The 26,527-nt window shown below is 41.6% G+C and overlaps 1 long non-coding RNA gene across 10 annotated transcripts; it reads left to right on the top strand.

Annotated features, from left to right (window-relative positions):
* Positions 1–10,859: 10,859 nt before the first annotated feature.
* LOC147370273 (uncharacterized) lies at positions 10,860–16,815 on the top strand. Of its 10 annotated transcripts, none has more exons than XR_015166101.1 (5): positions 10,860–11,012; positions 11,535–11,642; positions 12,286–12,416; positions 14,880–15,110; positions 16,335–16,815. It is a non-coding gene; the product is annotated as an uncharacterized LOC147370273 (long non-coding RNA). The 10 variants fall into 10 exon arrangements; XR_015166096.1 differs by having other exon boundaries at positions 11,535–11,711; XR_015166100.1 differs by having other exon boundaries at positions 10,906–11,059.
* Positions 16,816–26,527: the final 9,712 nt, after the last annotated feature.

Here is a 26,527-nt window from a genome sequence, read left to right as displayed (position 1 = left end):
GAGTATGTCAAGGCTGTATATTGTCACTCTGCTCATTTAACTTATGTGAAGAGTACATCATGCGAAATGCTGGGCTGGATGAAGCACAAGCTGAAATCTAGATTGCCAGGAGAAATATAAATAACCTCAGATATGCAGAGGGCATCACCCTTATGGCAGAAAGTGAAGAGGAACTGAAGAGCCTCTTAAAACTCAACAATCAAAAAACTAAGACCATGGTATCTGGTCCCATCACTTCATGGCAAATAGATGGGGAAACAATGGAAACAGTGAAAAACTTCATTTTCTTGAGCTCCAAAATCACTGTAGATGACTGCAATCATGAAAGTAAAAGATGCTTGCTCCTTGGAAGAAAAGCTATGACCAACCTAGACAGTGTATTAAAAAGCAGAGAACTGACTCTTTTGAAAAGACCCTGATGCTGGGAAAGATTGAAGGCAGAAGGAGAAGGGGATGACAGAGGATGAGACGGTTGGACGGCATCACCAACTCTATGGACCTGAGTTGGAGCAAGCTCTGGGCGTTGGTGATGGACAGGGAGGCCTGGTGTGCTGCAGTCCATGGGGTCACAAAGAGTCGGATACAACTGAGCAATTGAACTGAACTGATGGTTGATGAGAGTGAAGACTAGGCTTGTTTTTCCCTTTGTCTCATCTCAGTAGCTAGAACAGCACTGGCACATTTAAAAAAATTTTTTTCCTACTAATTTTTTACTGATGAAATTCAAATATATATGAACACTTGAGTACATCTTTTTGTAATATAGGTCTAATGATAAGAATTATTTTGAGAGGATAGATAACATTTCACTTAATTGGGGTGTGAAGGCAATTGTTAATGTTCACCTGTTATGCTGATTTGTAATGTGATTTTACATATCTCATCTGCAAAAATGTCTTCATACAGAGAGATACTACAAATACTGTTATCAGTTCACAAGTGTACAATTTGAATTGAGCATATTTACCATTTGGAAGATGATAAAGAATCTGCCTGCAATGCAAGAGATGTGCATTCTACCTCTGGGTCAGGAAGATCCCCTGGAGAAGGAAATGGCAACCCACTCCAGTATTCTTGCCTGGAGGATCCCCTGGACAGAGGAGTCTGGCAGCCTATAGTCCATGGGGTCACGCAGAGTCAGACAGGACTGAGATACTTTCACTTTAAACATTTTAGATGATCAACAACTTTTGCTGAGTAAGTGAAAGAAAAGAAAATGAGAAATGTAGAAAACAAATGAGTAAATGGACAGCAGAGCCTGGCTCTCAGACCCTCAGAAACTCTAAGACAGCCCAGTTACCTGTGCTATGCATGCCCCACAGCCACCTAACAGACTAGGAGTTTTGCACATAGTCCTGAGCTTTGGGCTAAGTTTTGGCCCTGCTCTTACTCTGTAGTCTTGGTTCTTCTTAAAAGGCTCTCATTCCCATTCCTGACGCCAGAGTTGATTTATGGGTCTGAGCCACTTTGATTTGATGCTTATACTTAGGATTTTTGATGTGTGAACTTATAATTTATCCTATAATTGGCCTCCTGCCCATCCTACAATACCTGATAACTTCTCAGTTCCAAGTCCTCAGAATCAGGCCCCTATCAGGGGTCAGTCTTACCCCCATTCCCATCCATGGAATGGTAAGAATGTCACCTTTCAGTCCCCTGGATCAGTCACAGGAATAATGATCATGTCTTTTAGTGTCCTTTATTGTTCCCCCAAATCCTTTGAGGTAGGTATTATCTCTATCTGGTACTCGAGAAAACTGAAACGCATGAAGAATACATACCTCCACGGGAATCAGAGTAAGTTGGACAGAGGAGACTGGTGGGCTACAGTTCACGGGGGTCGCAAAGAGTTGGAAACGACTGAGTGATTAACTCCCCAACCCCCCCACACACAGCAATAGAGGCGGGCTTCCCAGTGGTAAAGAACCCACCTGCTGATGCAGGAGACATAGGAGACTCAGGTTCCATCCTTGGGTCAGGAAGATTTCCTGGAGAAGGTCATGGCAACCCACTCCAGTATTCTTGCCTGGAGAATCCCTATGGACATAGGAGGCTGGTGGGCTAGAGTTCGTAGGGTCACAAAAAGTCAGACATGCCTGAAGCAACTTAGAACCCACAGTGATGGAAGCAGGATTAAAAACCAAGTCCTCTTAAGACAATGTTTCTGAGTCTGCTGTTTCATCTACTGCATTTGCCATACTTGTTCCGTTTTGGCCTGTAGTGGAAGCAGTTGGCAAGATTACCCACTCCTATACCGTGTCAATATTTTTAACAACAGTGCTTGGATCTCACTGGGATCAGTACCAGGTCTTGCTGGGAAGCTGTACTGAGTCACAGTTGATCCCTATCCCCCTCCACTAAGGGCTTGTTGAAGTAATATGACTCAATAGCCCAAACCTTAAATATTTCACTTCTGTAAAATGCCATTATTGATTTGTGCCAGCGTAGTAATTAGTAAATTAATCTCTCAGCAGCCGGAAAGGCATACAGATGGACAAGGTCCACATACAGCCAACCCATAAAGCTTTAAGCCCTACAAAGTAAAGCAATTCTGTAGCTATTCGTTTTCCTGGGATCCTGTCTTTTTATTGTAAAAATTGTTTATGATGGCATGGTAATGCAGTGATTACGAGGACAGACTTGGGAACCCCCACACACACTGTCTCCTCTCAAATCCAGTTCCTTTATTCACCCGCTGAAAGATCTTGAGCCAATTCTGATGCTCATCCATGAAGCAGGGCTGTTCGGAGGATGCAGTGAGGCTTTCCGTGACAATTGCTTAGAATATTGTCCGGCATGCAAATTTCTGCTGTGACTGTTACTTACTTCTCTGTAGGTTTATTATTCAGAGTCCTTCCCAGGCTCTGAAGGACCTTGCGTGGCCTGGCTCCTGCTGAGCCCCTTAGTGACCTGCAGCCACTCTGTTCTTGCTATCCATGGACAATGCCAGCGCCATCTCTCACAGCCTTTCTCTGCAGAACATCTCAGTCACTTCACTTAGGTCTTGGCTCCAGTATCACTTCTTCAAGTGCCCACCATGTCCATCTTATGTCAGCCCAGCCCATCTACCCTGTGGAATCCGCATCTTCATCCCCACAGTCATTTTTATCTCCTTCCCTGCTTCATATTTTCCCCCATAGTACTTATTTCCTGTCATTAGAGTTTAATGGCTTTTCATCTCTTCCCCAATCGAAGGTAACTGAGGAAGGGACTCCACCTCAAGGACTGTACCCAGCACATAATAGTTGCTCAATAAAGGGTAAACGGGGCTTCCCAGGTGGCACTATTGGTAAAGAATCTGCCTGCCAATGCAGGAGACATAAAAGATGCAGGTTTCAATTCATGGGTCAGGAAGATTCCCTAGAGGAGGGCATGGCAACCCACTTCAGCATTCTTGTTTGGAAAATCCCATGAACAGAGGCACCTGTGAGCTATAGATCACAGGGGTCGCAAAGAGTCTGATGTGACTGAACAGACTTGGCAAGCATGAACACAGAGTAAATGGCTTTATGTTTCACTGATGTTTGATAAATGTATTCCAGTCATTGTGTCCTTATGCAAGGGTACATCATGTAGGGCAGTGTTTCTGAGTCTCTTCTAAGCCAGGCACCAGTTTGGTAAATTGGAACACCTTGGGGGCCTCAAAAGATTCTCTTTATGTCTGTTCTGAGACAGAATTCATGCAGAGGTACCTTCTGTCCCTCAGTCAACTCTAATGCAAGAAACACAAAATTTATCTTCAGCTAATCCTGCAGGATGTGCAGATTGGGTCCAGATTTGCTGTCTTCTATTAGTGTTGAATCATTTTTTTAGTTTGCAAACTACCATATCACGCTGTAATAATGAATATGTCTCTTCCCGCTTAGCATGTCCTTCCTTGAAAAGTCTAAAATACCCATTTCCTTCCTGATATATCCACCGCAGTAAGTTTCTACTAAACTTACCAGGTGGCGCTAGTGGTAAAGCATCCACCTGCCACTGCAGGAGACACAGGTTTGATCCCTGAGTCTGAGAGATTCCCTGGAGGAGGAAATGGCAACCTGCTGCAGTATTCTTGCCTGGAAAATTCCATGAATAAAAGGAACCTGGTGAGCTACAGTCCATGGGGTCACAAAGAGTGGGATCCATGGGATTGCAAAGAGTGGGACACACACACATACACACAAACTTCCCAAGTCTTAATTTTTCAAGCCAGTAATGAGGAGCATAGACCCACTGGCAGGATTATTGTGAGACTTCACAACACTGTTCATACAGTTCTTGGCACAGAACAAACTTCAACAAATGGCTCCTGGCTGTCTCTTTTGCCAAATGATTAGTGTTGCCCTTGGACCTACATCTGTTACACTAACCTGGTTTGGAAATATAGCACGTTTCTCTTAAGGCAATGTTTTAACAGAAAAGCAAAGGGAGCTGTGACAAAAAGCTCCACTCTCCCATTTCCAAGGTTGCTTAGCCAGGTTTGCAGTCGTTAGTGACTCCAGCGGATCTCAGGTCAATGTGTGCATTTTGCCACCTGCTGAGGCTTCATCTCTGCAGACTGTGAAACAAGACACCCTAATTTGCTTGATTTTGCATTGCATCGAGGTACTCCATCAATATTGAGACTGCTCGTAATTGAATGTTTTGCTACCTAGGCTTGAGTTATCAAATAGTAAAAAGGATGCAGTTCCTGGGCGAGATTGCAGCAAGTTATAGGAGGCATCTTCCCAGGTTGATTGCTTTTGTATTTAATTGTACGCTAAGTATTAGTTCTGCAAGACAGTTTACCCAAAGAAATAAACTAACAGCAGAAAAGAAAGACAAGATATGAGTATATGTGTCTGTCTCATGGGGAAATTTAGTAAATTAAAAGATGTAAGAATAAACTGTACATGAATACTTTCAAGGGACATAGTTGTCATGGCTGCCTAGAAATGAAAGCGTGGAAATGCAGAATTTATTTGATCGGAAATAAGTTCCTACCATGGCTTCCCAGCCCAGTGGGTAGAATGAAAGAAGGAAGTTCACACTGTGCTGGTGGGAGTAAGGCTGACAATTATCTTCTTTGTCACCACTGTTGTCAACCATTTGCTTAAGATGAAGAACTGATCCTAACATTTCTTCTATTAAGATCCACTGACTCCCTATAGTCTAATGATTGAAGTTCAAACCCCATTAGCATGGACATATGTACCACTTGATGCTTCTTTAGCCACCATGCTCCCACATGCAGAGTGATCAGGGCCACTCTGGACTCATTTATTCTTCCCTGAACAGACATGCCTGGTTTTGTTTGCTGATCCAGGAGGCCTTTTCCCCTGCTCCTTCCCAAACCCTTTTCTCTACACTCACTGGAGATTTGGTGCTCATGCCATCCCCTCAGAGAAGAGAGAAGTTTTTTCCAAGATCTCAGGTAGTTGGCCACCCCTCCTTTAAACCCTGCAGCCAACAGATTTCTCACCATCCTCTATTGTGACTTACTCTCCACCAGAGCAAGAGCTCCTGGACAAATCATCCATACTTTCAGCCCTGGATACACACCACAGCATTCTGCGGGCATCAAGCAGGTACTTAGGAAACAGCTCCATGATAACAGACCCAGACTTGCCCTGCAGTGCTGAACTGCAGAGACAACCAGAGGAAACTCAGCTGACCTTCCTCCCCAGTCCCAATCCATCTTCCCATACTCTTATCTTAAAAGGAAAAGGCAAGAGAAATTCAAGAGCTTTGATTCACTCACTGCCAGGTCTGTCTTGTTCAGTAGGATGGATATCTTTCTATCTAGAAGTTTGTCTACACCATCTCCACCTGCACACCTGGCCACAAGGGTCTGTTCTTCCTTTCCTCCCAGGCACCTTCCCACTTCTGGACCCTCAATCCTGTTGATTGCTCTGCCTAGAATGTTGTCTACCAACTTCTCTGTTTGAGTTAGCTGTTCAGTTCAGCTCTGCTCGAAAGCATCTGTTTGAATTAAGGGGCTCCATAAGTCGATCCTGACATGAAGATTTTTTTTGGAAGTGATTTATTAAGGAGAATATCCAGGCAGAAAACTGTAGGGAGTAGGGGAAGCAGCTGTCATCAAAGAAAATTGTTCTATATGTAGTTGAAGTTTTAGTGTGTCCATAGAAGGAGGTGAGTTCAGGAACTTCCTATTCTGCCATCCTGATTCTTACCCCTTATAAATATTAACGTCAACTTAAAAATGCCTTCACAGACACCTCTAGAATATTTTTGACAGAATATCTGAGATCAAGGCTTAGGTAGGTGAAAACGTAAAGTTAACCATCACATAAATTTACATATATATGTAAAGTAAAGTTTTATCCACTTAGATTGAATCGTTTCACACCTCTAAGGAGTATGGACACCATTTGAGTAAACATGGACGTCTCATCATCACTACCAACCTGGGCACACTGAGACTAGACCTGTGCCATGCACCCAGGAGACATGAATCAATCATGTTTGAGAGAATGCCTGGATAAATGAAATGAACACATCCAAAAAAGTGACAAGCACAGTAACGTGGGAGAACACTTAGACACAAGAATTCAAACAAGCAGCTTAGCCCAATGGTAAAACTAAGAACTCTCGGTCCAGACAAATCAATGTCTAGTACTACCAATTATAAGGGCTTCCCTGATAGCTCAATTGGTAAAGAATCTGCCTGCAATGCAGGAGACCCCAGTTCAATTCCTAGGTCGAGAAGATCTGTGGGAGAATGGATAGGCTACCCACTCTAGTATCCTTGAGCTTCTCTTGTGGCTCAGCCAGTAAAGAATCCACCTGCAATGAGGGAGACCTGGGTTCGATCCCTGGGTTGAGAAGATCCCCTGGCGAAGTGTTCTGGCCTAGAGAATTCCATGGACTGTATAGTCCATGGGGTCACAAAGAGTCAGACACAACTGAGTGACTTTTACTTTCACCAATTACAAGTTGTGTGACCTAGAGTGAACCATCTAATCCCTCTGTACCTCAGTTTCCTCTTACGTAAAATGGGAATAATAAGAGCACCTTCTATATAGGGTTGTTGTGTGTAAACTTTTAGAATGTAATGTATTTTGGGCATTAGTAAACACTGTGTGACTGTTGCTATTATTTTATTTACACTGTTAAAGAAGTTTAATAATCATAATCAATGTCATTTATAGAAGATATAATCTAATATCTATCTATAGAAGATATCATCTAATTTGTCCCTTTACAGTGGGTAAATTGTCTGCACAAGTCTTAAGAAGGAAAGCTATGCCCATCAGTAGAAATTGGATATGATCCAGGCATCCCATCCCATCTATAGAATGGTTTCATCCATATCCCACCCAGTCTGGACCAAACCTTAAATGTCAAGTCCAGATTGTGCACAACAGGTCTGGGGATGGAGCCAAGAGAGCAGTTATAAAGCGGGGCTGATTAAAGAACATCTCTCCAGGGCTGGTTGAATGCTAAGAATGAACTTTGGCACACCAGTATTCCGATCAAAATCTGTTGAAACATAGCCCTTGACTCCTTTCCCCAACCCTCTTTGCATCCTCAGATCCAGCAAAAAAAACAAATCTACAGATTGGTCTGACTCAAATAGTATTTGCATATGTGGCTTGATGATGCAAAAGTGAAACATATTCAGTAGAAATCTATATTTCAAACTTTGAATGTCAGTCTAGCTAATGATCTTCTCTTGTGATGTTGGGCAGTGCAGCAGGTTGTCACAGCTCCAAGTTGGCCTCGTGATCAAGAAAGCAAACACTGATAAGCTTACTAACCATTCTGCTTTCCACTTTCAATAGAGTAGTCAATAGATTACATGAGATGTTCAACACTGTGTTAGATAGTTTTCCCATCTGTAAGCTAAGTGTTCTGACTTAAGCAGGTTAGGGTAAGCTAGGTAAGATGTGTTAAAAGCATTTTTCAACTTATGATGATTTCAGCTTATGATGAGTTTATTGGGAGGTAACCCCACTGTGGCTTCCCCAGTGGCTCGGCAGTAAGGAATTCTGCAATGCAGGAGACACAGGAGATATGGCTCAGATCCCTGGATCAGGAAGATCCCCTGGCAGATGGAATGGCAACCCACTCCAGTATTCTTGCCAGGAAAACTCCATGGACAGAGGAGCCTGGCAAACTACAGTCTGTGGGATTGCAGAGTCAGACCTGACCAAAGTAACTGAATATGCACCACACACAATCCCATTGTAAGTTGAGGAAGATCTGTGGTCCTACAATTAATTCAGTCCTTCCAAGAACCTGTTGTCTCTGCGCTGTCATCTTCAAAAGTGCTTCTGGTATCCCCTCTCCCCACAGATGAGAAAGGAAAGCTAGAGGGGCCCAGAGCTGGGTGGGTCCCTTCTCCTGGAGATAAAAATCTTGAACTCCAAGGATGTTGTGACTTAAGCTGATGTGTACTCAATGTCTAACAATTACTCAACTACAGTCTACCATGTTCCTACCAGGGCTTCCCTGGTGACTCAGATGGTAAAGAACCTGCCTGCAACATGGGAGACCTGGGTTTGATCCCTGGGTTAAGAAGATCACCTGGAGGAGGACATGGCAAGTCACTCCAGCATTCTTGCCTGGAGAATCCCCATAGATAGAGAAGGGCTACATGGTGGGCTATAGTCCATGGGGTTGCAAAGAGTCAGACATGACTGAATGACTAAGCACATGTTCCTACAAAGGTATAGTAGCAGCTTCTGCTCTGGAAAGCTGAGACGCTATATGTGCTTCTCTCTCCAGTTTCTGGTGTGGCAGCTTGTCCTTTTATCTTGATTATCTGATGGATCTAGGCAGAGGCGTAGACTTTGATTTGTTGTTGTTCAGTCGCTCAGTCATCTCCAATTCTTTGTGACCCCATGAACTGCAGCGTGTCAGACTTCTTTGTCCTTCACTATCTCCTGAAGTTTGCTCAAACTCATTGAGTCAATGATGCCATCCAACCATCTCATTCTCTGTCACCCTCTTCTGCTCCTGCCCTCAGCGTCCAGCATCAGGGTCTTTTCCAATGAGTCAGTTCTTCACATCAGGTGGCCAAAGTATTGGAGTTTCAGCTTTAGTAAGTCCTTCCAATGAATATTCAAGGTTGATTTCTTTTAAAATTGACTGGTTTTATCTCCTTGCTCTCCAAGGGACTCTCAAGAGTCTAGCCTTATTTATTTATTTATTTATTTTTGCCATTGTTATAAGGAGAGTATTTAAAACTTACAAGTCATGTCAAGCCAAAAACTAGAAGACTTTCACTTTATTTCCATGATTATTCCCATAATTATCATTATTGGTCTTCCCTACTGGATTGGAGGCTCCATGAAAGCAGAGACTTGGAGAAAGCTATATTCCCAAGGCTTGTAGTGTTTGGCACATCTTAGAACCTTAATATGTGTTAAACATATGTATACCCGAGTCACCTTGCTGTACACCTGAAACTAACAAAACATTGTAAATCAACTCTACTCCAACATAAAATAAAAAATTAAATAAAAAAGAAAATGAATTCTCACTCTTAAAAACTACCACGCTTGTGTGTGTGTGTCTGTGTACATATGTGTGTTAGAGTGGGAGAACAACGAGCTTCAGGTCAGCCTGAGCTTGATTTCTAACTCTTTGACTGGGTAACATTTTTACATTATTTTTTAAAATAAAAATTGCATCTGGTTAAGATATTACTACAGTCAAGCTAGCTAACATATAGTCAAACTAACTACATATAAGTAACATATATCTCATCTCGTAGTTACTATTTGTGTGTAGGTGTGTAGATGGTGAAAGGACCTGAAATCTACTTTGCACATTTCCAGGCTGGGTAACGTTGAGCTTCTTGGTTAACTTCGGCCAGTCCCTCTCCTCATCTATAATTATAATTGTTAGCCTTTGCTTCTCTAAGTGACTGTGGAGATTCAAAGAGAACCCAAGAAAATACCTAAAATGACTGACTTATAACAGGTTTCTAATACACGCTAATCCCCTCATGTTTTTCTTTGTTTGAAGCGTCTCTGATGGTTCAGTGGTAAAGAAACAGCTTGCCAAACAGGAAACTGAAGAGATAAGGGTTCAATCCTTGGGTCAGGAAGATCCCTTCAAAGAGGAAGTGGCAATTCACTCCAGTACTTTTGCCTGAAAAATCCCATGGACAGAGGCGCCTGGCGGGCTACAGTACATGATGTCACAAAGAATCGGATGTGACTGACCACACAGGCACATAGTTGCCTTACAATATTATGTATGACATAGGTGTTCACATAGGTAAACATAGGTGTGAGTTCATAGGTGTGAATCATATAGTGATTCACGATCTTTAAAGGTTATACACCATTACAGCTATAAAATATTGACTATATTCCCAATGTTATACATTATATCCTTATAGCATATTTTATACCTCATTGCTTGTACCTCTAAATCCCCTCCCCCTAGATTGCCACTCCCCTAGCATCCTCTTCTTGGTCTTTTCCCAGTTAATCTTCTTTTCTGACAAACTGGCCTTATGTGGGTTTGTTCTGGAGATAATGAGCAGTGATTTACTTATGTCACAACACATTTCCTCAGTTTGGGGAAGAAAAGGCCATCGTGGGATTTGCAAGGCTAAATAAAGGCATTGGAGGATTAGCAGTTATCTTGCATTTCTTATTTCAATGAGGGTACTGAGTCCAGGCCAGTTAGGTGAAGCCGTTTGAGTTGCTCACTAACCTGGCAACATATGGTCTATGGCCAAGTTAATTTGGGTTGCAGATAATGAGCCTATTTAGCAGAGTTTTTAGTAACCTGAGCTTACTCTGGCCCTTTCATTATTTCACCCTCTACATTACTTGGAAAACAGAGGATAATTGGGAAACGGTGTCAACATTCTGTAATTTGCAGCTCATCCACCATGTGGGGCTGCTGAGGGGTGAGTTGACTGTTGATGAGGCAGAAGAGGAACAACAGCCAGGCAACCAGGACCCTGATTAAATATCTCCTGAGGGCCCTGGAGAGCCTGTGAAACGATCTCCCAGACCCAGAAGGAGATCCTGGCACCAACAGGACCTGAGCTGAAAAATCAAAAGGTGCGGAATATAATCCAATAACAGATCCAGCTTAGAAATCTCAACAGGTAATGAGACTCACATCAACAAGGTGAGCAGATAGCCTCCTTCAGAGGACACAGCACAATTGTTACTGAAAACAGGCCCTCAGGCTGTGTGAAAAGGAGCCAGTTTCTCCAATCTCGGTGCCCTGGGAAGACACGATGGGCCACATTTGAGTGGAAGGGAGGGGAAATTTGAGAAAGAGAGAAGGTGTGCAGAAGTGGATAGCTGGGGAGATAACTGCCTTTGGTCTAGGATGTCTCAGAAGTGGTACCATTGTGTATTCATTGCTGAGATAAAAAGCACTGTTACACCTGGCAAAAATACAGGGATTTAAAGATTTGAAGAAAGAGCATCAAGATAATTTGTTTGTTTTCTTCCTACCATTTGAAGTATCCAAACTCTTTCTGGGTATTGACACATAAAGGAGTCTCTGAATATTTTTCCTATCAAATGACTACAAATGTAATTGACTCTATGTTTTGTCTTAACCCTCTCCAGAGCTGAATTCTATCCCAAAAGAATGCTGTGTGCATAATGTATGAAGTTTTCAGAAAAACAGTCTTGAACAGACAATTCGTCTGACCTTGGATAAACCAGCGATGAAAGGCACTACAACTCCCATTTGGTAGAATTCCAGCCTCTGGAGTACCCCAGACTTGGCAGCTTTACCCTTCTGTAGGATTCACATTTATCTCCTCAATAAGGCAGACTAGCTATGTCTTACTGATGAGTTAGATGCTCTGCATTAACTCTTCCAACTTCAGGAGGGTGAACAGGTCTGGCCAATCCTAACCCTGTTGTTGTGTTGTGTTAGTCCCTGAGCTGTGTCCAGCCCTTTGTGGCTCCATGGACAGTAGCCCGCCAGGACCCTCTGTCCATAGAATTCTCCAGGCAAGAATAGTGGAGTGGGCAGCCATGCCCCCCTCCAGGGGATCTTTCTGACCCAGGGATCAAACCTGGCTCTCCTGCACTGCAGCCAGATTCTTTACCATCTGAGCCACCTGGGAAGCTTCATCCCAACAAATTTGTTAATAACTACCAGAGGGTGGAAAGTTGGGCCCCGGCATCAGTATCCCTGTAGAGTGTTTTTTCCTCCTGAGTAAATACTACCATTGCCTCCAGCCTTTCCTTTCCCAGTTCTCCAGGGGGTGAGGGGAAGGGATAGTGGACTAGAATGCCCAGCTGGTGAATTTGGGAAGAACTGGTGGCCATGTCTGGCTCTAACATCTGCTTTTCTCTTGGGAACCAGCTGCCCATGGAAGTACTTGATCCATTCTGCTCCTTAAGCTGCAAATCCTACTTGGTCCAGGGACTCACTCCCCTGTGCTTCAGGGACTGATGGAGCTAAAACTGCCACCCTTTCCTGGCACTCAATCACAGGTGAGACTGACTCCTTAGAATTGCATACTTTAAGTTGGCTTTGATAGTTAATAGAAGTGATCAACTCATCTCCATTTTTAAAATTAATATTTCTCAAACAGTTCAGAACTCAGGCAAGAAAGGGATAGTATTGGAAATTTCTTCCAAAAGGTCCTCCCCAAAAATCAGTAAAGGAAATGAATATTGTCTGAAGGAAAACTTAAAGGAAGGAACTTAAGGTTCAGAGACCTAACTACCTACCTGAGGCTTGGTGCACAAGGTCATCCATACACTGGTCCTTACTGTGTTCCACTGAGGTAGGTTAGGAAAAGCCAGGCATTAACCTGTACCCTAGAATGACTGATCTCAATTTGCAAGGGTTAGAGAGGCTATGTCTAGAACCAGGGGGCATTCTTGGGGGCTCCCCTTCATACTTCCATGTCCAGTAGTAAAAAGTTAGTGGAAAACTGTAGGAAGCAAAAAATAATAATAATAAATAAAAAAGGGCAGGATACTGAAGATTGAGATCCTTCAGGACTGAAGGTTTCAGTCACTCTACAAGATTAAAAATTGCTGCTTGGCTAAAGTCAAGGGAAACTCAGAATTTGTAATGGGGAAAAAAAAAGTTGGTTATAAATATTAACTATGACTCTGTGACCAGTTAAAGAAACAAGGGTTTTAGAAGTTAAGTGTATTTATTCTTTCCTCATGTATGTACATGACACTGTGTATACAAGTTTAAGAGTGTATATACACACAAATGCATATAGATATTAACTTAATTTTTCTTCACTCTCCTCTTTTACCTTATTACTTTATATATATTTTACTGGAGGTTAGATTTATTATTTTATTTGTTTTTTTTTAATTTTATTTTATTTTTAAACTTTACATAATTTATTATTTTATTTGTTAACCGACCTTATTACACAACTGACTCTTCAGGTAACAAAATATTTAGGTGAGGACATGACTAAATTTGTGACGTAAATAACATAGTCCAAAAGGAACAGCTGTGACCACTCCCTAGATATGGGAGGACTTCCTGTTTCCTCATTTAGGGTAGCAAGGGGGAAGGTCTTTGTATGAAAAAGAATACCATCTGGTTAGCAGAACTGCAATGCTGTTTCTGTTGTCTTGTACATTATTTGTTGTTCCTGTTCAGTCACTCATGTCCGACTCTTTTCGACCCCCATAGATTGCAGCACACCAGGCTCCCTGTATGTCACTGTCTCCCAGAGTTTGCTCAAACTCATGTCCATGGAGTTAGTGATGTTATGTAATCGTCTCATCCTCTGCGGCTTCCTTCTCCTTTTGCCTCCAATACACATGTGTATATATGTGTCTTTGTTTTTATTTTTTTTTAATTTAAATTTAAATTTATTTATTTTAATTGGAGGCTAATTACTTTACAATATTGTATTGGTTTTGCCTTTGGATGCTGGATTAGCCCAAGGGCCTAATTGGGTTAATGATTAAGCTGGTGTCTTTCAACTTCCAATTGGTTCATGGTCTGGACAATGGGGCTGGGACTCTGCAAGCCACATTCCCATTTTACTAATGGGAGGTGATAAACAGATGGGGAGATGAAGGGAGAGATGAACTCTCCATGGGTTTCCTGTTCTGGTCAGTGTCAGCCTCACACACGTTCTTCGCTTTGATAGCATTCCTTTGTTCCAGTAGTCTGTTATAGCAGCAGCTGGCTCTTTGTTTTCCAGTTTGTAGTTTTCTGACACTAGTAAAAGCCTCTCCCTTGCCTCCTCCCCACATTCCTCCACCTAACACACACATAGAAATAAGCCTGGGTATTAGATATGCAGATCCTCCCCTGAGCTCCAAAGATGCTGGCTGCAGATAGTGCCCTTTCCATGCATGTGTCTGATTCTTTGCGATCTTATGAACCACAGTCTCCCAGGCTCCTCTGTCTATGGGATTTTCCTGGCAAGAATACTGGAGTGCGTTGCCATTTCTTTCTCCAGGGGATCTTCCTGAATCAGGGATCAAACCTGTGTCCTCTGCATTGCAGGCAGATTCTTTACCACTGAACCACTGGAAAAGCCCCACCCCTTCCACAGGAACCAAGGCGCTTGCTTTCATTCTACAACAGCCCTCCTGCAAGCTTAACGTAACTTCAACATGTCACATTACATAATTTCAATCTCTTCATTCTGTTCCTCCACCTTGATAATTCAGTGTTTTCCTTTTTGCATTTCACTTGCTTTATAGCTAGTCAATAATTTTTTACATTAGCATTATTGATGTGAAAAAAGACAATAAAGTATATCATTAAGATGTAATTAAAGTTGCATTTAGAGTTAAATTCATGCCCTATTTCAGTATAAATGGATAAAATAATTTAAAACAATGATAACTGAATTCAGTTAAAGCTATGGTTTTTCCAGAAGTCATGTATGGATGTGAGAGTTGGACCATAAAGAAAGCTGAGCACCTAAGAATTGATGCTTTTGAACTCTTGTGTTGCAGAAAATTCTTGATAGTCCCTTGAACTGCAAGGGGATCCAGCCAGTCAGTCCTAAAGGAAATCAGTCCTGAATTGGAAAGACTGAGGCTGAAGCTCCAATACTTTGGCCACTTGATGGGAAGAACTAACTCCTTAGAAAAGACCCGATGCTGGGAAAGACCAAAGGCAAGAAGAGAAGGAGACAACAGAGAATAAGATGGTTGAATGGCATCACTGACTCGATGGACATGAGTGTGAGTAAGCTCTGGGAATCTCTGGGAGTTGGTGACGGACAGGGAAGCCTAGCATGCTGCAGTCCATGGGATTGCAAAGAGTCGGGCATGAGTGAGCAACTGAGATGACCTGAACTGAACTGAATAAATTAATTATATCAATTAATAAATAATTATAGATAAATCACTCAATGAAACTAAGAAATTTAGGAAAATAAGAAATAGAGTAAAATAACTAAAATATATATTTTATTTTTATAGTAAATATATAGAATTTATATAATGACAATGACACTCTACCTCTGTGAACTTCTTTCTCAAATGAATAACACCAGTATAATCATGATAACAATACCAGATCAATTACAACTGGCAGATATTCCACAAAATACCTGACCAGTGTGCTTCAAAACTGTGAAAGTCAACAAAAACAAGAAAAATCTGAGAAATTGTCGCAGAGCAGAGGAGTCTAAGGAGACATGATAGCTAAATGTAATGTCATGTCCTGAAGAGGATCCTGGAACAGAAAAAGACATTAGATTAAAAAGTAAGAAAACCTGAATAAAAGGTGGTGCTTAGTCAATAATAATGATGTATCAGTACTCTTCTCTTAATTGTAACAAACGTGTTCTCCTAGGTAAGATGTTGATTGCAGGGGAATTGCGTGATGTGTAGGGTATACTGGAACACTTGGTTCTCTGTTTACAATTTCTCTGTATATTTCAAACAGTTGTGAAAAATCAAGTTTATTTGAAAATTATTATAAAGACTATCTCAGAACATCATTTTGTAACTATTTGGTCACTAGCCTCTGTAAGTGAAGTGATTAAAATTTGAATATACATAAATTTTGTTGGGAAAAACACACCAAACAGTGTCATTTAATCTGTTTTATTTTAAATTCGTTAAAATTTATCTCTAAGGGAAGTAATGTGCAATTAGCAAATGGTTTAGTCTTGCTCACTTTTGTAAGTATTGCATGCATGCTCAGTCATGTCCGACTGTTTTTCGACCCTGTGGACTGTAGCCTGCCAGGCTCCTCTGACCATGGGGATTCTCCAGGCAAGGATACTGGAGAGTACTGGTTGCCATGTACTCTTCCTGCATCGGCAGGCAAATTCTTTACCAATGAGCACCTCGAAGCCCTTTGTAAGTACATGTATGGCTTAACAGAACAATTAAGTAACAGCACCTTGATTCTAAAAAAGAATAACAATAATTTTGTATTAACTTTTCTCTGTTCAGTTCACTAGTGTGGTTTCTGCCTCCCACCTGAACCCTCATGAACACTGATAAGACTTTATTATCCTAGCTTCATGATGAGGAAATGGAAGTCCACTAGCCCCAAAACACAGTGTCCTTACAAACATCAGGATTTGAACTTAGATCTGCATGACTCCAGATCATGCAGGAGGAGAAGGGGACAGCAAAGGATGAGACTGTTCAATGGCATCATTGACTCGATGGACATGAGTTTGAGCAAGATCCTGGGAGTTGGTGATGGACAGGGAGGCCTGGCGTGCTGCAGTCCATGGGGTTTCAGTCAGACACGACTGAGCAATGAACTGAACTGAACTGCGTGACTCCAAGAACCAATCCTTTCATCAGCTTTCCTCTCCAGTACTTACTAATATACATGGCTACCCTTCTCCACTGGAAGAAAAAATCCTTCAGAGCTCAGCACTGCTTTCCCCATAGTGCCCAGGAGTGTGAGGTATTCAAGGAACATGGGAAGGAAGGAAGGAAGAAGGGAGGGAGGGAGGGAGGAATTGAAGTGATTATAAACAGAAAATTATAATAGAAAATAAAAATTGTAATGGTATTCGAATGCACAGAATGCTGTAGACTTATCAGCTCAGAGAAGAAACGTCAGAGCTTATTCCTAACATGGACCTTCATAAATTCTGAAAAACAATCAACACCCCATCAATTCTTTCACATTGTCTCTTTCTCATTATTTCTACTGTAGTTGAACCTTTTCCTTATCTTTTCTGAATTTCAAACTTTCTTAGTTTTCACATATTTTTGTCTTTACTGCACTCTCAGTAAGCTTTTTCATACTTATCTGTCAATTCACTAATTCTTCAGCTGTATGAAATCAGCTGTTCAAGCCGAGGGTTGAGGTTTTTTTGTTGTTGTTTTGTCTTTGTTTTGTTTTGTTTTTCCTTAGTGACTGTATTTTTCATTTTGGTTTCTGTTTAGTTATTTTATTACACGACCCTGTTGTTCTCCTAATTTTAGCCGTATTAACTTAGCAATGTTTGCATTCTAGAGGCTACTCAATTGTTCTACTTTTTGAATTTTGGGAAACTGAATTGTGCTGGGGGCTTTGGTGGGTTTTCACTTTGTCTGTTTGCTTCACTTGAATGAGGATTTCTTTGGGAGAATTTTTTTTTTCTTGCTGTATCCCCAGTGCCTAGATCAATGCCTGGCACACAGCCGGTCTTGAGAAATAGATGTTGAATGACTAAATATTGGATTGTTTCATTGTGGGTTTTTCATTGTGGTCTGTGAGCTCATATTCAGCTGGGTTTTTAAGTGGATCTCTTGAGTGGTCCAGTCAAGGATGTGCTTGTGTTTGCTTCATCCAAGTACCCAAGGATGTCACCAGCCCAGGACCACATTTTATTAATAGTTTAATTTACCAGCTTATGGGGATAGTATGAGTGTAACCCTCAAAGTTGAATGAGAGCTGTAGTAATAACATTCCGGGAGATTTCTTTCTCATGCCCTAGTTTTCTTTCAGACAGACAAGCTTTGTAAATACCCTGTGTTGAGAAGAATAGAAATAGATATAGACACAGATGTGTGTGTGTGTGCACTCAGTCATGTTTGACTCTGTGACCCTATGGACTGTAGCCCGCCAGACTCCTCTGACAATGGGATTTTCCAGGCAAGAATACTGGAGTGAGTTGCTGTTTCCTCCTCCAGGGGATCTTTGTGGTCCATGGATCAAACCCAAGTCTCCCTTGTCTCCTGCTTTACAGGTGGATTCTTTACTGCTGAGCCAACAGGGAAGCCCAATGGTATATAGATACAGATGATATAGATATAGATAATTGTGGATAGAGCCAGTTGAGTGTCTGGGCTTTATGTGTGGGTCTGATCTCAATGTCTCCACTTACTGAGACCACTGAGCACCTCTTCACCTCCCTCAGGAGCTCTCACCTGCCACTTTGATTTTTAATTCCTCATCTACTTTTAGCCCCCGGTTTGCTTTCTTAAGTAAGCAACTACATGTTCAAAGGCTGCTTCTTAAAATGTACTCGGTATTTCTGAGTGATATATAATAAGAGAATGTGAGTTTATCTAATGTGATATACAGGCTCCTCTGTCCATGGGATTTTCCAGGCAAGAATACTGGAGTGGGTTGCCATTTCCTTCTCCAGGGGATTTTTATCAACCCAGGGATCAAACCTGTGTATCCCACATTGCAGTCAGATTCTTTACTGTCTGAGGCACCCGGGAAACTTTATAACTTGTTTAACATAAAACTAATCTGTTATAGTGCTTTAGACTATCAATTTGCTTAAATCTTTTCATTGCCAATTATTAAAAATTTTATCAATGTTAGATACAGTAGGCTTATAAAGGAAAAAGGACGCCCCTGCTCTCATAATTCCCTCAACTGCTGCACTGCAAAGGCAATGAGTTCACGCATTTTAACAGTTTCTTTTGGCATCTCTCCCCACTGTTCTAAGTATACACATTTCTGCTATAATGTTAAATGTATTACCAAAAAAGCCTAACAGATTTGTGAGAAAATTAAGATTGGTAAACTATTCAAATTCTAAGGATGTCAAAATATAGAGCATCAGCTAAAACAATAGCAATCCTATCTAGAAGAGATGTCCAGTTAAATTTCTAGTGGCATTTGCACCAAGGGTGGTGTTCTTGGATCCCCAAAGTTTCATACCCTGGGGCTCATATTCTCGCCTCTAAAATGTCAATACTCAAGGGTATCTGCATCTAAAAGAGACCAGTTTCATTAAGATTAAAGATCTTTCCCAAGGCATAGGCTTCATCATCAATCTTTTCCTTTCTTCACAAAGAGATGTCTTTGCAGCCTCTTCATCAAAACCCTCTCAGTGTATCCATATACCATATAAGTTGATGGAAATTGTAATGCTTCTTAGAGCCACTAAAATCTCACAATTTGTTCCAAAAGAAGACATCTCTGTAGGATTTTCTAGCTTTATTTTTGTCAGTCTTTGTATGATGCTAATACGATCCTCTGAAGACTTGAGAGAGCTTGCCTTTGATAGCTTCAAAATAGCTACTGAAGGGAATCACTCATGAACCAAAAAGATCTCCACATATGTGGGCTTCCCTGGTGGGTCAGATGGTAAAGAACCTGCCTACAATCAGGAGACCTGAGTTAAATTCCTGGGTCGGGAATACCCCCTTGAGAAGGGAATGGCAAACCACTCCAATATTCTTGCCTGGATTAAACACTGAACATTGTGTGGAAAAGAAAGATGCCTGTGTTTCTCTTTTGCTACTATTGCACTACTCAGCATTTCCCTTCGAACACAGCACCAAGCAATTCTCCAGCCCTCCAGATCTTATCTGGACTTTAACTGCAATTTACCTCACTTCTGAGGCCATCTACCTGGAGTTAGCATCAGGACATCAGATCACACAGATTGAGGGCTCAGTCCCTCGAGATTGCCCACTCCCCAACTTCAGACTCACTTCAAGGGGCCTTTTATCACCTGTGCTTTTGAATGACTGGCTCAGACCATTAGAGTAAATTCTTTCACACTCACACATTCATCTCTCTTTCCTCCTCTTACAAGCCACCAAGTTCTAGAACACACAACAGTCATACTTCTAATATCAATATTTTATTTATTTTACCTTCTAGACTTCTATTTTTCTTATCTAATAATTATTAAGTATCTACAATATGCCAGGTACCACATAGCCATATATGTTTGTGAAAAGTGAAAGTGAAAGTCGCTCACTCATGTCTGACTATTTGCAACCCCCTGTATAGTCCATCTACAGAGGATGAGATGGCTGGATGGCATCACCAACTCGATGGGTGTGAGTCTGAGTGAACTCAGGGCATTGGTGATGGACAGGGAGGCCTGGCATGCTGCAGTTCATGGGGTCACCAAGAGTCGGACACGACTGAGCGACTGAACTGAACTGATACAGTCCATGGAATTCTCCAGGCCAGAACATGAGTGGGTAGCCTTTCCCTTCTCCAGAATTTTCCCAACCCAAGGGTCAAACCCAGGTCTCCCGCACTGCAGATGGATTCTTTACCAGCTGAGCCACAAGGAAAGCAAAGAATAAGTGGCAGGAGGTAATGAAAGGGAAATTGCTCAGGCATGTCTGACTCTTTGAGACCCCTACAGTCTCTGGACTGTAGCCTGCCAGGCTCCTCTGTCCATGGAATTCTCTAGGCCTGAATACTGGAGTGGATATCCTATCCCTTCTCCAGGGGATCTTACCGACCCGGGAATCGAACAGGGGTCTCCTGCATTGCAGACAGATTCTTTACCAGCTGAGTTCTATCATTTAATTTTCAAAACTATCTTACACAAAAGAATAACAACAACAACAAAAAACCTGAGAATTTCTCTAAGGCTCATCAGAAAGGGAAAATTCGTACAAGGGTAGTAAGTGGTATTATAAAACCCTGATCTATCTTCTACCCCTTCCCCCTTTATATGGAGTACTAAAATGAGATACTTTTTAAGGTTCTATTCACACATCTATAAGCTGAGAAGCAAGGGTTAGAATGAGATTAAAATAAGTCTTGATGTTTGTCTAGCAGGAAAAAAACAGGTAGCATTTATTGATACTATTATGGTTTTTCACACACTCCCTCCAACTTTCATAAGGATGCTTCATGGAAGATACTGTCTTTCCTCTATTACAGAAGACAGAGCAGAGTTTATTTCTGAGCTCTCCCTGGAGTTTCAAAGACACCTGAGTTATTACAAGAAGTATGGAATGAATGTTTAGAACACTATAGGGTAATTAGACCACTGCAGAACATAACAAAGGTAAGTCCTACATTTGGCTCAGAAGGGCAGAAGATTGATGCTGGTTGTGAAACCTTTCATAAGGACAGGAGACTAGGGATGGGAAAGAGATGTAATACTTGTATACACAAGAATGCACGGTATGAGGCATCAAAACCCAATTTCTTACCATCTACATATGACTATAATGAAAAGGACATCTTCTTTGAGTGTTAGTTCTAAAAGGTCTTGTAGGTCTTCACAGAACCATTCAACTTCAGCTTCTTCAGCATTACTGGTTGGGGCATAGGCTTGGATTACCGTAATATTGAATGGTTAGCCTTGGAAATGAATAAAGATCATTCTGTCATTTTTGAGATTGCATCCAAGTACTGCATTTTGGACTCTTTTGTTGACCATGATGGCTACTCCATTTCTTCTAAGGGATTCCTGCCCACTGTGGTAGATATAATGGTCATCTGAGTTAAATTCACTCATTCTAGTCCATTTTAGTTCACTAATTTCTAGAATGTTGATGTTTACTCTTGCCATCTCCTCTTTGACCACATCCAATTTGCCTTGATTCATGGACCTAACATTCCAAGTTCCTATGCAATATTGCTCTTTACAGCATTGGACCTTGCTTCTATCACCAGTCCCATCCACAACTGGGTATTGTTTTTGCTTTGGCTCCATCCCTTCATTCTCTCTGGAGTTATTTCTCCATTGATCTCCTGTAGCATATTGGGCACCTACTGACCTGGGGAGTTCCTCTTTCAGCATCCTATCTGGACATGGAACAACAGACTGGTTCCAAATAGGAAAAGGAATACATCAAGGCTGTATATTGTCACCCTGCTTATTTAACTTCTATGCAGAGTACATCATGAGAAACACTGGGCTGGAAGAAGCACAAGCTGGAATCAAGATTGCCAGGAGAAATATCAATAACCTCAGATATTCAGATGATAACCACCCTTATGGCAGAAAGTGAAGAGGAACTCAAAAACCTCTTGATGAAAGTGAAAGAGGAGAGTGAAAAAGTTGGCTTAAAGCTCAACATTCAGACAACGAAGATCATGGCATCTGGTCCCATCACTTCATGGCAAATAGATGGGGAAACAGTGTCAGACTTTATTTTTGGGGGCTCCAAAATCACTGCAGGTGGTGATTGCAGCCGTGAAATTAAAAGACACTTACTCCTTGGAAGGAAAGTTATGACCAACCTAGATAGCATATTAAACAGCAGATGTATTACTTTGCCAACAAAGGTCCGTCTAGTGAAGGCTATGGTTTTTCCAGTGGTCATGTATGGATGTGAGACTGTGAAGAAAGCTGAGCATCCAAGAATTGATGCTTTTGAACTGTGGTGTTGGAGAAGACTCTTGAGAGTCCCTTGGACTGCAAGGATATCCAACCAGTTCATCCTAAAGGAAACCAGTCCTGGGTGTTCATTGGAAGGACTGATGCTGAGGCTGAAACTCCAATACTTTGGCCACCTCATGCAAAGAGTTGACTCATTGGAAAAGACCCTGATGCTTGGAGGGAATGGAGGCAGGAGGAGAAGGGGACGGCAGAGGATGAGATGGCTGGATGGCATCACTGACTCGATGGACATGAGTTTGGGTGAACTCCAGGAGTTGGTGATGGACAGGGAGGCCTGGCGTGCTGCAATTCATGGGGTCCCAAAGAGTCAGACAAGACTGAGTGACAGAACTGAACTAAACATATGACTAAATAATGTATGCTCAGGGGAAAGGATTCTCAAAATTAGCATCATTTTAAAATTAGTTGAGCTATCTTTCCACTTTTATGTCTCCACATTTGGGTTTCCTTTAAAAGAATTCAGTACATGCAATTTTTAATGTCCATTCTTTCCTAGAAATCCCCTGCTGGTTCTGTATTCCTTTTTATCTTGTGATCCATTCTGTGATTAGTCTGGTAGTTAATGATGCCATCTGAAAGTGCTGGTATGGGACATGAGATTTCTTTTCATAGCACCTCATCAGGAGTTGAGGACAAGTCTACAGGGAAGAAATTAATTATCTCTGCAGCCAATGCCACTAAAAAAAAAAAAAAGAACAGAAAAGAAATATCTTTAGGAAGAGTATTTAATTTCTTATCTTGGTAAATTATGGGAAACCCTTCACAGGTAGTGAATCAGCTGAGTTGCGTGGTAGAAATGACTGATAACTTCTTTTTTATTTTTTTTAAAAATTAATTTTTATTGTAGTATAGTTGATTTACAATGTTGTGTTAGTTTCTGCCATACAGCAAAGTAAATCAGTTGTACATATACACATATCCACTCTATTTTAGATTCTATTCCCATATATGTCATTATGGAGTATTGAATGGAGTGCTCTGTGCTATACAAGAATACGTGCATGCTCAGTCACTCAGTCATGTCCTATTCTTGGTGACCCCATGGACCATAACCTGACAGGCTCCTCTGTCCATGGGATGCTCCAGGAATATACTGGTGGTTTGTCCTTCCTCCTCCAGGGGATCTTCCCAACCCAGGGATCAAACTTGAGTCTCCTACATTGGCAGGCAAATTCTTTTACCACTGAGCCACCTGGGAAGCCCTGCTGTACATTAAGTTCTTATTAATCATCTATTTTATATAATAGTGTGTATCGGTGCAGGCACTATGGAAAACAGTGTGGAAGTTCCTTATAAAATTAAAACTAGAGCTACCATATGATCGACAATCCCACTCCTGGACATAGACTAGGTGTGTGTTAGTTGTTCAGTCGTATCTGACTCTTTGTGACCCTATGGGCTGTAGCCTGCCACGCTCCTCTGTCCCTGGGATTCTCCGGGCAAGAACACTGGAGTGGGTTGCCATGCCCTCCTCCAGGGGATCTTCCCAACCCAGGGATTGAACCCTCATCTCATGCTCTCCTGCATTGGCAGGTGGGTTCTTTATCACTAGCACCACCTAGGAAGCCCATGAAAGGCCAAGTATTCTGTGTATTATTAGTAGTTTCCTATAGCTGCATAGCTGAATACTGCAGACTGAGCTGCTTCAACAAGAAGGATGCATGCTCTCAGTCCTGGAAACCGGACGTCTGTGAGCTGGCATGGGCAGGTTGTTTCCTTCTGTGGCCTGTCTCCTCGGTTTATCAGTGGGTGGTTCCTCCCCCGTACTCAAATGGTCTTTATTCTGTGTGTGTCTAGGTCCTAATCTACTCTTCTTATAGGCACACTAGCAAAATTGGATTAGGACTCACCCATGAGACCTTGTTTTAACTTAATCACCTTTTTTCCAAATATAGTCACACTTAAAGAAATTGAAGCTTAGGACTTCAGCATATGGACCTGGAGGAAGTCACAGTTCCGTGTGGAACATTCTTGTGATACTGTGACCTTGAAGACTCATAGCACACTGGAATATATTAGAGGTTCTGATCAATCTGGTTGCAAATATATTATTTATCTTTGTCTCTAGCAAACTTATTTGACTATTTTTCATAACATTCATTAAAATTTCATGGGAAAGATGTTGCAAGGAATAAAATGTTTGAGAAATAACTGCCATCCTGTCCAGACACGCTAGACTCAGATCACTTGGAGTCATGTTATATTCATTCTGATTCTCGATTGAGGAATTTAGTTTACAACGGTTTTATAGCAAGTAAAATCAAAAGCTAACATCTTTGAAAGGAAAAGTAAATATGTCTACATCACCAAATGAGAGCTTATGTAGGGACCTAGAGATTATCATATTAAGTGAAGGAAGTCAGACAGAGAAAGATAAATATCATGTGATACCGCTTATATTTGGAATCTAAAAAATGATACAAATGAACTTATTTACAAAACAGACATAGACTAACAGACAGAAAATAAACTTATGGTTACCAAAGGGAATATCAGGAGTGGTAAGGAGAAATAATTTATGAGTTTTGGATTAACATATATATACTACTGTATATAAAATGGGCTTCCAGGTGGCTCAGTGGTAAAGAATTCGCCTGCAATGCAGGAGATGCAGGAGACATGGGTTCAACCTCTGGGTCATGAAGATCCGCTGGAAAAGGGAATGGCAATCTACTCCAGTATTCTTGCCTGGAAAATCCCATTGGCAGAGGAGCCTGGAAGGCTACAATCATGGGGCTTGCAGAGTTGGACATGACTGAGTGACAGCGTGCACATATATAAAATAAATATACCCACCGTTTAGAACAAGGAACTATATTCAATATCTTGCAATAACCTATAATGGAAAAGAATCTGAAAAATATACGTGTGTGTATATATACATATATATATATATATAACATATATATAATTGAATCACTGTTGTACACTTGAAACTAACACAGCATTGTAAATTAACTCTACTTCAATTAAAAAAAAAAAAAAAGAGCTGCAAATTAAATGTGACTTTTTACCCTGGAATTCGACCTTATCTCTTTCTCTTAAAATCACATCCCATCTGCCAGACAATTCTAAACATGACCACTTTTTGCCACTGTCCTTGCTCTTATCCTGGTCCAAACCTTTCTAATCGGTGTCTCTGCTTCCACCCTTCTATCCCTTCCATTGGTTCTCAGAAGAGAACCCAGGGTGTGCCTGCTAAAGGCAGCCAGATTCTATACCCCCACTAGTTACCCATCCAAGGATTTCCTGCTTGCCTGCAATAGGAGCCGAAGTCCTTACTATGGTCCTGGTGGTTCTGCATTCTCTGTCCACACTGACCTCTCGGCTCTATTTCCTATACTGCATTGTGGTGGTTATTGTTCAGTAACTTAGTGTTGTCCAACTCTTTGTGATCCCACGGGCTGCAGAATACCAGGCTTCCCTGTGTATCACCAACTTGCAGAGCTTGCTCAAACTCATGTCCATCGAGTCAGTAATGCCATCCAATCATCTCATGCTCTGTTGCCCCTTTCTCCTCTTGACCTCAATCTTTTTCAACATCAGAGTGTTTTCCAAAGAGTCGGCTCTTCACATCAGGTGGCCAGTGTATTGAAGGTTCGGCTTCAGCCCTTGCTCCAGTATCCCAAGTAGCAGACTCCTGTCTGTGCGCTTGGATCTCAGGACTTTGCATGTGCTTCCTCTCTGGCAGGAACAGTGCTCTCCAGATACCTGTAAAGTTGGGTTCCTCACATCCTACAGGTACAGTAAGTTCCTGACACAGGAACCCTCAAGTTGCGAACTTTCAAAGATGGGAACCTGCAGCTTGTTCCAGCAAGGAACCAGAGCCTGTGCCATCCACCTCAGGTGTGAGTGAAACTGTCACCTGCCCTCCATCTCCTATTTCTGATGATCATTCAGCTCTATCATCTCCCACCTCCTCACCCTCCTTCTTGCTGGTTCACTCCATCCCACCCGCCATGTGCCAGCTGCTGTATTGCACTTCCGTGCTTTTGAGGGATTGTACTATAAGACTTAAAATCTCTTTTATTTTTTGTGTTTATTTGATTTTTATGTATTATTTGTGTGAAATGT

The sequence above is a fragment of the Bos grunniens genome, chromosome 6, assembly GCF_055505025.1.
Source record: "Bos grunniens cultivar Pamir isolate PY7600 chromosome 6, Bosgru_T2T1.0, whole genome shotgun sequence".
Classification (NCBI taxonomy): Eukaryota; Metazoa; Chordata; class Mammalia; order Artiodactyla; family Bovidae; genus Bos; species Bos grunniens.
This window is presented reverse-complemented; position numbering and strand designations above follow the sequence as displayed.